A 16,278-nucleotide genomic window follows, 5' to 3' on the forward strand; every position below is an offset into this window, starting at 1 on the left:
CTTGGTCTCCTAGCAACCCACTCAGCCCAGGGGACCCTTTACCTTAACTACCACCAATTCCTCAATACTTTATTTCCCTTACCACCATACTTCGCCACAGCAACGCGTGGTCGGGCACAGCTAGTGTAACAATATTTGAAAAATGTTCTGTTCCTGGTTTGAAAGTATTATTTCCTGTTTAATTGTGTGGTCCTTACTGTGAAAGTAGTTGTTACCCTCCAGAAACATTGTTTTTGTGGCTGCCACAAACTATGTTGAATTGTTTGAGACTCTGTGATGAGTCATTGAAAACTAGAGCAAAATATGCTGCAGGATGTCCTGCAAAAACAAAGTTTTAGCAGTTTAATAAACTTTTCCCATGTTTTATGATAGAACCAATTAGGAAATGACATTTATAACCCAGGAACAAAAATAATGTTACATAGTGTTATATTCGGTGTGCTTTTGAATTCAACCGCTAGGTAGCAGCAGCTCTCTATCATTGGATCATTTCTGTTTGCAAACTGCTACAAACTTCCAGGAAAGGGCTTTTCCAGCTGGAAAACTAGTCTTTCCTTTCCTTGGCATTTTGCCTGTCTGACCTGGCTGGCTTTGAAACAAATCTTTTGCTGGCTTTTGTTAAGGCGCCCATGTACTGCAGAGGAATCATACTTCTGCTGCAGTGCAAATCCTGGCCAACAAAGAACACGAGAGATAATGCTGCAAGGAAGTTTCCTTTTCTTACTAAAGAAAACCCTAAAAAATCCACAGGACAGACAACTTGAAAGGTTAAGAAATGTTAAGGAACCAGGCGGAGTTTGGAAATTCTAGCTGTTAGGGCCAAATGCATAGTCAGCTGAGTGTTTTACCATAGGATTTCCCCGCATCATTTTCTGACCATTCCTCCCTCAAATTTTTCCAGCAAATTCGTTGCCAGCAAGAGGTGGATTCTGGGCATGGCAGTCCAGCCATCATGTTTCAACACCTTTGCGTCTCAATGGCAACATGTCCAAGGTCCCTGCCAATGTCCTCCACAAACACCATACTACCCACGACCCATGAGAAGCTTTTCATACGGGAACATTTTCAATCTAAATTTTCTGTTTTTCCTCCGCCACAGACATCCCAGTGTTTCTGACTCTCTTCATTGGTGTGGAATTTGCATGACCCCGCCACTGCCTCTCCCTTAACCCTTTCCTATTCTTGTCTATGGCACACAGCAAGCAGAGGAATTGATCCGCAACTAAACATACTAAAGAGTTTTGGGGATAATTTACCATGATTTATAGGAGTTGTAGGGACTGGGATATATAGTCTACCTGCAATCCATGAGCACTCTGAGCTCCACCAAAGATGGAATTGGATCAAACTTATTTATATTTATTTATTAGAGACATTTATATCCCGCCCTTCTCACCCCGAAGGGGACTCAAGGCAGTTTACAAGTATATATTACACTATATTATATGATATGACTATATTGCAATATTATTAGTACAGTAGAGTCTCACTTATCCAACATTTGACTATCTCATTGGCAGAAGCAGGCCCACACTTCCCATTGAAATCCTGATAGGTTTACAGTATGTTGGTTAAAACTGTTTTTATTTTTAAATATTGCATTGTTCTTTCATTTACTAATATTGTGCTATGGTAATAATATAATATTATAATATTTTTTATCATAAACAATTTGAGAACATACTGCAAGTCGCTTCTGGTGTGAGAAAATTGACCGTCTACAGAGACATTGCCCAGGGGTTGCCCAGATGTGTTACTATCCTGCTGGGAGGCTTCTGTCATGTTCCTGCAAGCTAGAGCTGACAGACGGGAGCTCACCTGGTCTCACCGATCCAAACCCCCAACATTCAAGTCAGCAACTCAACCTTCAGGTCAGCAGCACAGCCGGCACAAGGGTTTAACCCTTTGCGCCACCGTGGCTCCTAATGGCAACAATAAAAAGTAGGATACAATAATAATAATAATAATAATAATAATAATAATAATCCCCCCCGCAGGTGCCATCTTGCAGACTGTGCAAGGAAACTGACGAAACCATGGATCATATCCTCAGCTGCTGTAAGAAAATCACACAGACAGACTACAAACAGAGGCACAACTATGTGGCCAGGCCTGTAGCGAGGGGGCGGTTTTAGGGGTTCAACCCCCCCCTGAAATTTTTCAAGTTATAAAAAAAATCTCATTTACTCGTGAATTTTAACTGGTTAACCAAATCCCCATGCTAAGTCTATGAGATGCAAAACTTTGAGAGTCCCTCCAGGCACTATCTCAAGCAGATATTGACAGGTTTGTAGCGAGGAGGGGTATATGCTAGGGGTTCAACCCCCCCCCCCAAAATTTTCCAAACCCGTCCTGAAAAATTTTTCTGGCTACAGCCCTGTATGTGGCCCAAATGATTCATTGGAACTTATGCCTCAAGTATCACCTCCCAGCAGCAAAGAACTGGTGGGATCACAAACCTGCAAAGATATTGGAAAATGAGCACACAAAGATACTGTGGGACTTCCAAATCCAGACTGACAAAGTTCTGGAACACAACACACCAGACATCACAGTTGTGGAAAAGAAAAAGGTATGGATCATTGATGTCGCCATCCCAGGTGACAGTCGCATTGACGAAAAACAACAGGAAAAACTCAGCCGCTATCAGGACCTCAAGACTGAACTTCAAAGACTCTGGCAGAAACCAGTGCAGGTGGTCCCGGTGGTGATGGGCACATTGGGTGCCGTTCCAGAAGATCTCAGCCGGCATTTGGAAACAAGAGACATTGACAAAATTACGATCTGCCAACTGCAAAAGGCCACCCTGCTGGGATCTGCACGCATCATCCGAAAATACATCACACAGTCCTAGACACTTGGGAATTTTGTGATATGAAATCCAGCATGTCTATCTTGTTTGCTGTGTCATACAATAAAATAATAATAATAATAATAATAAGAAGAAGAAGAAGAAGAAGAAGAAGAAGAAGAAGAAGAAGAAGAAGAAGAAGAAGAAGAAGAAGTGCTTAAGTATGGTGGCCATGTGAAAAGGGGGATTCTGGGAATTGTACCAGTAATAATAGAGAAAAATAATACATGTATCCTATATTCTCGAGTATAAGCTGACCCAAAAATATGAACTCACCCCGCCCCCCGGATTCGAACCACCAACCTTTTGGTCAGCAAGTTCAGCAGCTCAGCAGTTTAACCTGCTGCGCTCCCGGGGGCTTCTTTAGATTTGGCTACAGATACTAAAATGTTGGCATTTTCTATCTTTTAATGAAATTGTTTCTGACCCTTTGAATGCTGAGCCATTTTAATATCCCCAGGAGTTCCCAATGACAGCAATAAAAGGACTTTCTTGGCTGGATGGCAATAGGAAACTTCATTTAGCTAATAGCTCATTTGGAGCACAGTATAGCATCAGGCCCTCATTTCTGGGCACGTTCCGTAAAATATTGCAAAAGTTACTTTGGCAAAATGCCTGTTGACTAATGACAATCCCATCAATTTTCCATAGCTTTCCTTAGGCAAAGAAGACTATGTCCCCTTTTACAATCCAGATGATCAAATCAGATAATCCACATTTTCTGCTTTGAACTGGATTATATGAGTCTATACTGCCATATAATCCAGTTCAAAGCAGATAATATGGATCTTACATGGCAGTGCAGAAGGGGCCTTAGTCTTCCAGTGTGCGTCAATGCTCTATTTCAGCATAAGTCTATCTATCTATCTATCTATCTATCTATCTCTCTTTATTATTATTATTATTATTATTGACACAAAGACACAGTATGAAACAGCAAACGAGATATATATGCTGGATTTCGTATCACAAAATCACAAGTCAAATACTTCCCAAGCATTTAGAACAGTATTATTATTATTATTATTATTATTATTATTATTATTATTATTTTATGACACAGCAAACACGATAGATATGCTGGATTTTGTATTTTTTTTTTTTAAAAAAAGACACAGTATGACACAGCAAACGAGATATATATGCTGGATTTCATATCACAAAATCACAAGTCGAACACTTCCCAAGCATTTAGAACAGTATTATTATTATTATTATTATTATTATTATTATTATTATTATTATTATTATTTTATGACACAGCAAACACGATAGATATGCTGGATTTCGTATCACAAAATCACAAGTCGAACACTTCCCAAGCATTTAGAACAGTATTATTATTATTATTATTATTATTATTATTATTATTTTATGATACAGCAAACACGATAGATATGCTGGATTTCGTATCACAAAATCACAAGTCGAACACTTCCCAAGTGTCTAGGACTGTGTGATGTATTTTCGGATGATGCTTGCAGATCCCAGCAGGGTGGCCTTTTGCAGTTGGCAGATTGTAATTTTGTCAATGTCTATTGTTTCCAAATGCCGGCTGAGATCTTTTGGCATGGTACCCAGTGTGCCCATCACCACCGGGACCACCTGCACTGGTTTCTGCCAGAGTCTTTGAAGTTCAGTCTTGAGGTCCTGATAGCGGCTGAGTTTTTCCTGTTGTTTTTCGTCAATGTGACTGTCACCTGGGATGGCAACATCAATTATCCAAACCTTTTTCTTTTCCACAACTGTGATGTCTGGTGTGTTGTGTTCCAGAACTTTGTCAGTCTGGATTCTGAAGTCCCACAGTATCTTTGCATGTTCATTTTCCAATACTTTTGCAGTTTTGTGATCCCACCAGTTCTTTGCTGCTGGGAGGTGGTACTTGAGGCATAAGTTCCAATGAATCATTTGGGCCACATAGTTGTGCCTCTGTTTGTAGTCTGTCTGTGCGATTTTCTTACAGCAGCTGAGGATATGATCATCGGTTTCCTTGCAGAGTCTGCATTTTGGGTCATCAGCTGATTTTTCGATCTTGGCCTACTATTATTATTATTGTTGTTGTTGTACATAACAACACAGTACACATGCACATTAGGTCCAAGTGTTATTGTTGTTGTTGTTAATATTTTTTCTTTCTATCTATCTATCTATCTATCTATCTATCTATCTATCTATCTATCTATCTATCTCTATCATCTGTCTCTATCCATCTATCTAACTCCTATCTCGGTCTCTATCATTTCTCTATCCATCCATCTCTCTACCTGAAAGAGCAAAAACTTTTCAAAAAACAAAATATACTTCAAAGAAAAGTCTTTCAGATAAAATAACCTCTCCAGGCCTTTTCTGCTCCTTCCACATCCAATCTGACAGCGTTCAATCCAAAAGGTTTAATGATATTCGACAGGAGATGTCTCACTTGATGCACATCCCAAACGCGGGCTTCTGGTTCAAGGCTTTGCTTTGGATATTTCCATCCATTTGCATGGCATGGAATGGGTCATGCCCTTCAATTACAGGCAGTCTCCAAGATATGAACAAGGGAGGTTCTGTAGGTTTGTTCTTAAGTTGAATGTATGTGTAAGTTGGAACAGGGACATTTATTAAATGTAACTCTAGATAGATTAGATGTAAATATAGATGTAGATATAGATATAGAAGCTTTGGATAGCATAGGTAAAGGTAAAGGTTTCCCTTGATGTTAAGTCTAGTCGTGACCGACTCTGGGGGTTGGTGCTCATCTCCATTTCTAAGCCGAAGCTGGAGCGGTACCTATTGATCTACTCACATTGGCATGTTTTCGAACTGCTAGGTTGGCAAAAGCTGGAGCTTACAGTGGGCGCTCACTCCGCTCCCGGGATTTGAACCTGGGACCTTTCGGTCTGCAAGTTCAGCAGCTAAGTGCTTTAACATACTTTGCCCCCGGGGCTCCTATGGATAGCATAGGGAAGGGTTAACTCCCCTGTTGCCTTCCCTCTGTTTGTGACTCCTTCTGCTTTTATTTTTAGAAATTGCCAACTCACCCAGAAGGAAAGAATAGCAAGCCGGTGCCAAAGAAGTACAATCTGAGAATGAATGGGTTGAGCCCAGGGTTTTGAGTTACAGCCGGCCCTCTGCAATTGCGGGTTTGGCTTCTGCAGTTTTGATTGTCCATGGATTTGATGGCCAATGTTGAATCATAGAGTTGGAAGAGACCTCGTGGGCTGTCGCACATCAGGCTAGCTTCACCTTGCTAAAGACACCAGACTGCACACCAGATGTAGTCTTTTGTAGTTTATTAAGGAATAGGGAAAAAGATAGTTCATAAAAGGCAAAAGTTCAGTTCCAAAAGATAGTTACAAAAACAAGGCTGTAAGAACAAATCCATGGAAACATTAGGCATGAAACAAGATCCTTAAAACGAAGCCAAGGTCCCAGAAACGAGGAAACGTTGTCCGTTGTGCGTTGTCCATAGACACCTCCAAGGTCATGTGGCCATTGGCATGACTGCATGGAGTGCCGTTACCTTCCCGCCGGAGCGGTACCTATTCATCTACTCACATTGGCATGTTTTCGAACTGCTAGGTTGGGAGAAGACTAAACACCCAACGGATCCCTAAATTGATTCCCATATTCGAAAGGAATGGGTCATCCACAATTTTATGCTGCCTCTACCTTTGTTGGAAAACTGTTGTTGGAAAGGAGTGGATGCAACTGGGGCCCCTTCTAAACTGCCGTATAAAATCCAGATTATCTGCTTTGAACTGGATTATATGGCAGTGTAGAAGGCCAAAGTTGACCCGGCACTGAAAAGCTCAAATGCCAGGTTTATATTATAATCAAAGTAAAGGAAGGGATTTTGCACTTCTCTCGTGACCCAGAATAGCAAGTGTAGGCGAAAAGTCCAAAGTTAGACACACAGGGCGAAGAAAAGTGCATTTTAACCCTGACTCAGACATTTTACTTTGGCTATTTTCTGACATTTTCTTTGGCCACAGCCCAGCTGCCTTTCCGGATGCTGAGTTGGCCTTTTGGGTGGAAGTTGCCCGATCTCTTTTGGGCTTGAGAAGCTCAGGAATCTTTCTTTCGGTGCTTTTTCAACAAAGCACCACTTTGACATTTGTCCTACTTCTGTGCAAATGCTGATCTCAAATGACAAGACTGCTATCTTCTCTTTTGCATCAACTTTTGCAAGGTTTCCTGTGCTCCGTTCCTATCTGGGTTGTCTTAAAGGAATGCTGGCAGCTCAATTGCTGGGAAGGTTTTACCTGCCGTGTTGCTGCTCTGGGTTGAAAGCAAAATGGGGAATTGGGAATGAAGGCCTTCTAAAGTAGACTCCTTACCCTCATTGGTTCCCTTAGTGTGCAAACCAGTCCAGAAGTGAGACTTGCTGAAGCAATGCAGCCGCCTCTGTAGCAATTCAACCTGCCGAGAAGGGAGGATATGACAAATGCCACAGTTTCGAACTGAAAGAGGATTTCTCCACCGCAGTTCTTTCAAAATCGTTATTAGGTGCATTTAGTTTTGCATGGTTTGCATCATATTGATTCGTGGAGTACATTTTTGACTCATTTACAAGGACTTTTGACTATCATTGGGAACTTTTAGGAAATGGGGGAGAGCGGAGAGGGCTATGGCATGTTAAAACAGGCAATGAAGAACTTCCTCAGGTCTAATCTGCTTCATCAGATGCATGCTTGTTTTCTGCTGTCCTGGAAGCTAGGACGCAAAGCAATGAGTTCAAATTACAGGAAAAGCGATTCCATCTAAACACTAGGAGAAACTTCCTGACTGTAAGAGCTATTCAGCAGTGGAACTCTCTGCCTTGGAGTCTGGTGGAAGCTCCTTCCTTGGAAGCTTTTAAACAGAGGCTGGATAGCCATCTATCGGGGAAATAATAGTAAATAATAATAATAATAATAATAATAATAATAATAATAATAATAATAATCTTACAATCTTACAAAAAACAAATCTCGGCTATCAAACATCTAAGAATTCTCACAAAATTTCGCATCTGATGTACATGGATGACCTGAAGCTGTATGGAAAAATGGAAACTGAAATCCAGTCTCTGACTAACACTGTCCGAATTTTTAGCACTGATATCAGCATGGAGTTTGGCTTGGACAAATGTTCGACAGTGGCATTGAAGAAGGGAAAAATCATTGAAAGTGAGGGCATAAATATGCCTAATGGCCAAACGATAAAGTGTCACCAGCCAGAGGCCTATAAATATCTGGGCATATTACAGCTGGACAACATCAAGCATGAACATGTGAAGACTGTGGTCAACAAAGAATACACACAAAGGGTCAGAAAAATTCTCAAAAGCAAGCTCAATGGAGGCAACACCATCAAGGCCATAAACACCTGGGCCATACCTGTCATAAGATATACTGCTGGCATCATAAACTGGACACAGATGGAACTGGACAATTTGGACAGAAAAACAAGAAAACTCATGACCATTCATCATTCACTGCACTGCAGTGATGTTGACTGGCTATATCTGCCTAGAAGATCAGGGGGCAGAGGACTCTTACAAGTCAAACAAGCAGTCAAAGAAGAAGAACATGCCCTGGCAGAATATGTAAAGCAAAGTGAAGAACCTGCTTTGATTGAAGTCAAAAATCAGAAACTCCTCAAAGCACAGCAGACAAAAAACCAGTAGAAGAAAACCACACTACAAACTAGAGCTGACAGCTGGCACAACAAAACATTGCATGGAAAGTTCCTTGACAAAATTGAAGGAAAAGCTGACAAGGAGAAGACCTGGCTATGGCTCAAGAATGGGACCCTGAAGAAGGAGACAGAAGGCCTGATCCTTGCAGCCCAGGAGCAAGACATCAGAACAAAGGCAATTAAGGCCAAGATCGAAAAATCAGCTGATGACCCAAAATGCAGACTCTGCAAGGAAACCGACGAAACCATTGATCATATCCTCAGCTGCTGTAAGAAAATCGCACAGACAGACTACAAACAGAGGCACAACTATGTGGCCCAAATGATTAATTGGAACTTATGCCTCAAGTACCACTTTCCAGCAGTAAAGAACTGGTGGGATCACAAACCTGCAAAAGTATTGGAAAATGAGCACACAAAGATACTGTGGGACTTCCGAATCCAGACTGACAAAGTTCTGGAACACAACACACCAGACATCACAGTTGTGGAAAAGAAAAAGGTTTGGATCATTGATGTCGCCATCCCAGGTGACAGTTGCATTGACAAAAAACACCAGGAAAAACTCAGCCGCTATCAGGACCTCAAGATTGAACTTCAAAGACTCTGGCAGAAACTAGTGCAGGTGGTCCCGGTGGTGATGGGCACACTGGGTGCCATGCCAAAAGATCTCAGCCGGCATTTGGAAACAATAAACATTGACAATAATTTAGAAACAATAGACATTGACAAAATACGATCTGCCAACTGCAAAAGGCCACCCTGCTGGGATCTGCGTGCATCATCCGAAAATACATCACACAGTCCTAGACACTTGGGAAGTGTCCGACTTGTGATTTTGTGATACAAAATCCAGCATGTCTATCTTGTTAGCTATGTCATAAAATAATAATAATAATAATAATAATAATAATAATAATAATTATTATTATTATTATTATTATTATTATTATTATTATTATTTTGTATGCTGCCTTCATCTCCCCAACGGGGACTCGAAGTGGCTCACACGGGGGCAAACCCAATACAATCATATAACACCATAAAATCAACAGTTGAAACATCAAGGAATGCATTTAAAAACAAATTAAACAAGTCATAATTTAAAATAGACATAATTAAAATATAAAACAATCATCCAAGGCGTTAAAAGGTCCAATATAGGACAACAGTCTGGGCGACAGTCAAAACTGATGAAGGGAGTGTCCATTACAGAATAGAACATACATTAAATAGACACAACAAGCAGGGAAGATGTATCTGAACGGAAATCAAACTATAAAGTGACAGGGTGTTTCAATGTGGATAAGGGCCAGGTCATAATAGACCTGTCTACTCAAAAGCACAATGGAAGTCATGTTTTTAATTGCTTCCGGAAGACAGTGAGGGTCGGGTACTTTGTATGTGCTTTTTCTACATGGCAGGCAATTGGACTAGATGGTCCATATGATCTTTTCCAACTCTTATTATCCTTTAATTGTCATTCTAAGATGAAGGGTGTCTCCACACTGTTGAATGGATGCAGTTTGACGCCACTTGTATTGAGCCATGGCTCATTACTTGCAAGAGCAGAACACCCATCGTCCCATAGATCCCTCACCCATAAAGGAAAGAACTTTACACTAATTACATTGTCTCTCACTTCTGGATCTCTCATGTTTTTCTCTCACTTCCGCTTCACTGTAATTTGAGGAAGCTGAAATCAGGAAGCACCTTATGAGGTCCCCTGTGAAAGTCATTAACCTTCCTATAAAATCTTGGACAAATATCTCTCTGATATTTGGATAAATATTTCCCAAGGATGTCCTATGTCTTCGTCATCTCTGATGATGTCCCATCTCCCCTTTTTGGTGGCAGCCACCATTTCTGATATTTGGATGGATGTCTCCAGATGGAGTTCCATCTCCACACCTTCTGGTGATATTTCATCTCTCCACCATCTCTGATATTTTGACATCCTTCTACCTCTATTTCTTCTGGTGATATCTCTTTTCTCCATCTCTGACATTTGGATAGATGTCTCCTTGGGCTGTCCCATCTCTACTTCTAGTGACGATGTCTCTCAATGATGTCTCATCTCTCCGCTGTCTCTGATATTTGGATGGATGTCTCCTGATGGTGTTTCCATCTCCACACCTTCTGGTTATATCTCATCTCTCCGCCATCTGTGATATTTCGATGTCCTTCCACCTCTATTTCTTCTGGTGATTGCTCTTTTCTCCATCTCTGACATTTGGATAGATGTCTCCTTGGGCTGTCCCATCTCTACTTCTAGTGACGATGTCTCTCAGTGATGTCTCATCTCTCCACCGTCTCTGATATTTGGATGGACATCTCCTGATGGTGTTTCCATCTCCACACCTTCTGGTGATATCTCATCTCTCCGCCATCTGTGATATTTCGATGTCCTTCCACCTCTATTCCTTCTGGTGATATCTCTTTTCTCTATCTCTGACATTTGGATAGGTGTCTCCTTATGTTGTCCCATCTCTACTTCTAGTGACGATGTCTCTCAATGATGTCTCATCTCGCCACTGTCTCTGATATTTGGATGGATGTCTCCTGATGGTGTTTCCATCTCCACACCTTCTGGTGATATCTTATCTCTCCACCATCTCTGATATTTGGATGGATGTCTCCTGATGATGTTTTCATCTCCACACCTTCTGGTGATATCTTATCTCTCCACCATCTCTGATATTTGGATGGATGTCTCCTGATGGCGTTTCCATCTCCACACCTTCTGGTGATATCTTATCTCTTCACCATCTCTGATATTTATATGGTCTTCCATCTCCACTTCTGATAATATCTCCTTTCTCCATCTCTGACATTTGGATAGGTGTCTCATCTCTACTTCTAGTGATGATGTCTCCCAATGATGTCTCATTTCTCCACTGTCTCTGATATTCAGATGGATGTCTCATGATGGTGTTCCATCTCCACACTTTCTTGTGATATCTCATCTCCTCACCATCTCTGATATTCAGACGGATGTCTTCCAATGATGTCCCATTTCCCCAGTGTTGTGGCTCAGCCATCATGGCCCAGGTCTCATCGAGAAAAGGGGAAAAAGACTACTGGCTGTATTAAGAAAGATACAAGTTGCTTGTAAAATGCACAATAAAAACAATGTTAAAAAAAAAGAAACAGATGAGGAGGTGGAATCTGAAGACATTCCTGCTCAGAATTCAGGCCCCATGGCCTTGCAGGTGCCGGATACGCTAATTGGCAAACATTCCGAATTCTCTCCAGCGTTAACCACACCAGATGGTACAGAATTGGGGGAGAATGGAAGTTTTAATTGGAGAGATTTTGTTACCCAAGATAGAAGTAGAAAACAAGGACTGAGAAGAAGTCAAAGACTCGCTCTCAAACTAGATAATGATTAGTTTTCCCATGAGAACTTTTGTGGGCCCTGTACTCCCTAATTCTTACAGACTTGGGATTCTGTTAAAAGTACTCTGCACTGTATTTTCATTGCGGTGTCAACTTTGCCTTTCCTCGGAAGAGGTTCCAGTTTCCAGCTTCTTGCCTTGACTTCTGAATCCGTGCCAAGTTTCCAGTTCCAGGAGAGCCGTGCCGAGCCGCAACTCCCGAGTAGACCTTGCCTTGTTAACACGACTTCCTTGTTCCTGAATCGAGATTGACTTCGCTTTGTTTACCTTGCTACGGGACTTTTCAAGCGGATTTGCAGTGCTTGTTTTCCACTATTGTTTCATGGACAAATTTTGATATCTAAGGAAAGCTATCGAGCTTCACTTGTGGATTACAAATTAGACATTGATGAACTCTTTCTGAATTGCAATAGAGTATATATTGTGGACTATTTCTTACTTTGATTTTCCACCTTAAATGCGCATAGACCTATATATTTACTCTGCTTCAATAAACAGCTTGTGTGTTATATTGGCTCCTGCCTGGTTTTCGAGTGCTCGCGCTGCCTTGGGGTGCAACACCCACCTTCTGGTGATTTCCTATCTGTTCCTCATTTCTGTTATTTGGATACATATGTACTGATAATATCCCCTCTCTCCACCTTCCAATTACCTCTATCTCCACTTCTGAACATGTCCAATTTCTCCACTTTCTGGTAACATCCATCTCTTCGCTTCTCATTGATGTCTGAACTCTTCCTTATCTCAGATAGGAAGACGGATGTCTGTTGATGACACTTCATCTCTCCACCATCATCTTCCATAAAGGATGCCGCTTTCTTTCTCCATGTGACCAGGACCAAAGAACAATTTCCATTCATGTGACTCTGGGCAGACATTTCAACCCCCCTCCAATTCCTTATTAAATCATCTGTGGTTATTTTTAACAGCCATCCTCCCTGTCCAAGGAGGCAGTTGACTTCCCATTTGTCTAGCAGCGTTGTCCTCTCAACACAAGAGCCATTGTCTCCTTGGACGGTCACCCTGCCTCTCATGTGACTGCTGTGGCTGATATCATCTTTCCCATCTTCAAATTCTCTGGATTATATCATCTAGAAAAGCCAGTCAGTTCAAGTCAAACGAGATCTGGTCTCCCATCATGCCACCTCTGGAGACATTTCTGGAGAAACCAATAATACTTGTTCAAACGCATTTGCAATTGCGACAGGAACAATTTGGGAGAAAAGGAAATCTAGGTGAGAAGCCAAAGGTAATTTCGGCTCCTATTTCACGCTTATTTAACAATGCATTGGCTCCTTCTTCTTTACACAATTTTGCAAATGAGAACTCAGGCTTTAGTGCAGTGGTCCCCAAACTTATTTGGCCTGCCGCCCCCTTTCCAGAAAAAATACTACCCAGCGCCCCCTGGAAAGGGGGTGTGGTTTAGAGGGGTGGGCGTGGCTCCTGCTCAAGAGGGCGGGGCTGAGTGTCTCCCCTAGTCCAAGATGCAGGGCTGGGAGGGGGAGGGGGAGGTGGGCGGGGCCACAAATAGGTGGCCAGGACTGGGATGGGCGGAGTTACGAGCTCTGAGGCAGGGCTGAGCTTCTATCCCTGTCCTGCAGCACCTGCCAGGACAGAGGGGGCGGGGCTAGAGGAAGGGGCGGGGCCTCTTCCCAAGTGCCTGACGGGGCTGAACCTCTATACCCCACCCCCGTGTTCAAACAAGTGCCTCAGGGGAGGTATAGAGGCTCAGCCCTGTCTCACGCTCTTGGAAGGAGGCCCCGCCCCCTTCCCTAGCTCCGCCCTCTGTGTCCCAACAAGCATCTCAGGAGAGGTATAGATTCTCAGCCCTGTCTTGGGCTCTTGGGAAGAAGCCACTCCCACTCCTCTAGCTCCGCCCCCTGTGTCCTAACAGGCACCTCAGGGGCTCAGCCCTGTCTCCGGCACTTGGGAAGAGGCCCCGCCCCTCCCCTGGCCCCACCCCCAAATGCACCTGTGGCCATCACCGCCCCCCTGGATCACTGCAGTGCCCACAAGGGAGCGGTGGCACCCACTTTGGGAATCACTGCTTTAGTGGTCAGCTAAAATCACTCTACAGAAGTACACACTTCTTAGTTTTCCTCCTGACATTTGAGAAGGGATTTTTATGGGTGGAGGGGTATGATTGGAGGGGACTTTCCCCCTCAAACTTTAAACTATTTTTTTAAATTGTTACATGGCTTTCTTTTTTTATAAAATGAAAAGGAACCAAAAAGGAACAAAGTCACGTCATGCATAATCATTTCTTCCTCCCCTCTTCAAGACCCCTCCCCAAAGGAGTACAGTAGAGTCTCACTTATCCAAGCTAAACGGGCCGGCAGAAGCTTGGATAAGTGAATATCTTGGATAATAAGGAGGGAAGAAGGAAAAGCCTATTAAACATCAAATTAGGTACAGTAGAGTCTCACTTATCCAACACTTGCTTATCCAACGTTCTGGATTATCCAACGCATTTTTGTAGTCAATGTTTTCAATATATCATGATATTTTGGTGCTAAATTCATAAATACAGTAATTACTATGTAACATTACTGCGTATTGAACTACTTTTTCTGCCAGATTTGTTGTATAACATGATGTTTTGGTGCTTAATTTGTAAAATCAAAACCTAATTTGATGTTTAATAGGCTTCTCCTTAATCTCTTCTTATTATCCAACATATTCGCTTATCCAACGTTCTGCTGGCCCGTTTATGTGGGATAAGTGAGACTCTACTGTAATGATTTTACAAATTAAGCACCAAAACATCATGTTATACAACAAATTTGACAGAAAAGGTAGTTCAATACGCAGTAATGTTATGTTGTAATAACTGTATTTATGAATTTAGCACCAAAATATCATGATATATTGAAAACATTGACTACAAAAATGGCATGGATAATCCAGATGTTTGGATAAGCGAAGCTTGGATAAGTGAGACTCTACTGTATCAAATATTTCAGGGAAATACCATCTAGAATGGGACCAAAAATGGAAGGCAGCAACCAAAGCAATGGTTTCATCCTGGGTCTCAACTGTCCGGAATGAACACGATCCTGCGCTTCTCTTGAGCTCCAAGAAAAAGAGCCCCCAAACCTCCAACTTCAACTTCAAGTGTAATTTCCTAACAGAAAAAGGACGGCAGGCTTTGAAGCAGTTGTCAAGGGAAAAGCAGGCCTTTCTTCAAGGTGGAGACAAAAAAAAGCCCATTCTTTTGTCTGGCTTTTGCTGCTGGGTGGAAAGAGAGGCAGCCGGCTTGCCCTGGAGCCGGAGAAGGAGGGAAACCGCAGGAATGCAATCCCAGATTCTGAGAGCGAGCTGGAGAGAAAGAAGGAGAGAAAGAGAAGGAGTGAGAGAAAGAATAACAACCTTCATTTGCAGATATTGTATATACTCAAGCATAAGCCGACCTGAATATAAGCCGAGGCACCAAATTTTACCACAAAAAAACTGGGAAAACATTGACTCCAGTATAAGCTGAGATACCAATAAAATTACATTAATTGAGGCATCAGTAGTTTAAATGTTTTTGAATCTTTACATCAAACTGTCATTTAAGATTTTTTAAAAAGGTAGAGGTTTCTCCTGACGTTAAGTCCAGTCATGTCTGACTCTGGGGCTTGGTGCTCATCTCCATTTCTAAGCCAAAGAGCCGGCGTTGTCCGTAGACACCTCCAAGGTCATGTGGCCATTGGCATGACTGCATGGAGCGCCGTTACCTTCCCGCCAGAGCAGTACCTATTGATCTACTCACATTTGCATGTTTTCAAACTGCTAGGTTGGCAGAAGCTGGAGCTAACATCAGGCACTCACTCCGCTCCCAGGATTTGAACCTGGGACCTTTCGGTCTGGTAGTTCAGCAGCTCAGTGCTTTAACACACTTCGCCACCGGGGCTCTACTGTATCTACATGATCCCAATCCAGTCCAAGCCCATTCTGCCAGGCAGGAAGACCCAATCCAAGCCCTCTAGACCGATGGCCATCCAGCTTCTATTTTAAAAGGCATAGAAACAAGGAGGTTTCATCACCATTTGAGGCACCATATGCCACTTTTGATCATCAGGACGTTATTTCTAATGTTTAAGTGGAATCCTTTTCCTGCAATTTGAACTCATTGCTACTTATCCTATCATTGATAGCAATGGGGAGGGGATCTGGCCCCTTTCTTGATTATGAAATCCTCACAAATATAATCATGTCCCTGCTCAACCTGTTAGAAATATTGACACAACTGGCAGATCTGGAGGTTGGATCATGCTGAAAGGTTGGTGCTCATCTCCATTTCTAAGCCGAAGAGCCGGCGTTGTCCATAGACACCTGCAAGGTCATGTGGCCGGCATGACTGCATGGATATGACTGTTCAAC

This window comes from Anolis carolinensis, unplaced genomic scaffold, assembly GCF_035594765.1.
Source record: "Anolis carolinensis isolate JA03-04 unplaced genomic scaffold, rAnoCar3.1.pri scaffold_12, whole genome shotgun sequence".
NCBI lineage: Eukaryota > Metazoa > Chordata > Lepidosauria > Squamata > Dactyloidae > Anolis > Anolis carolinensis.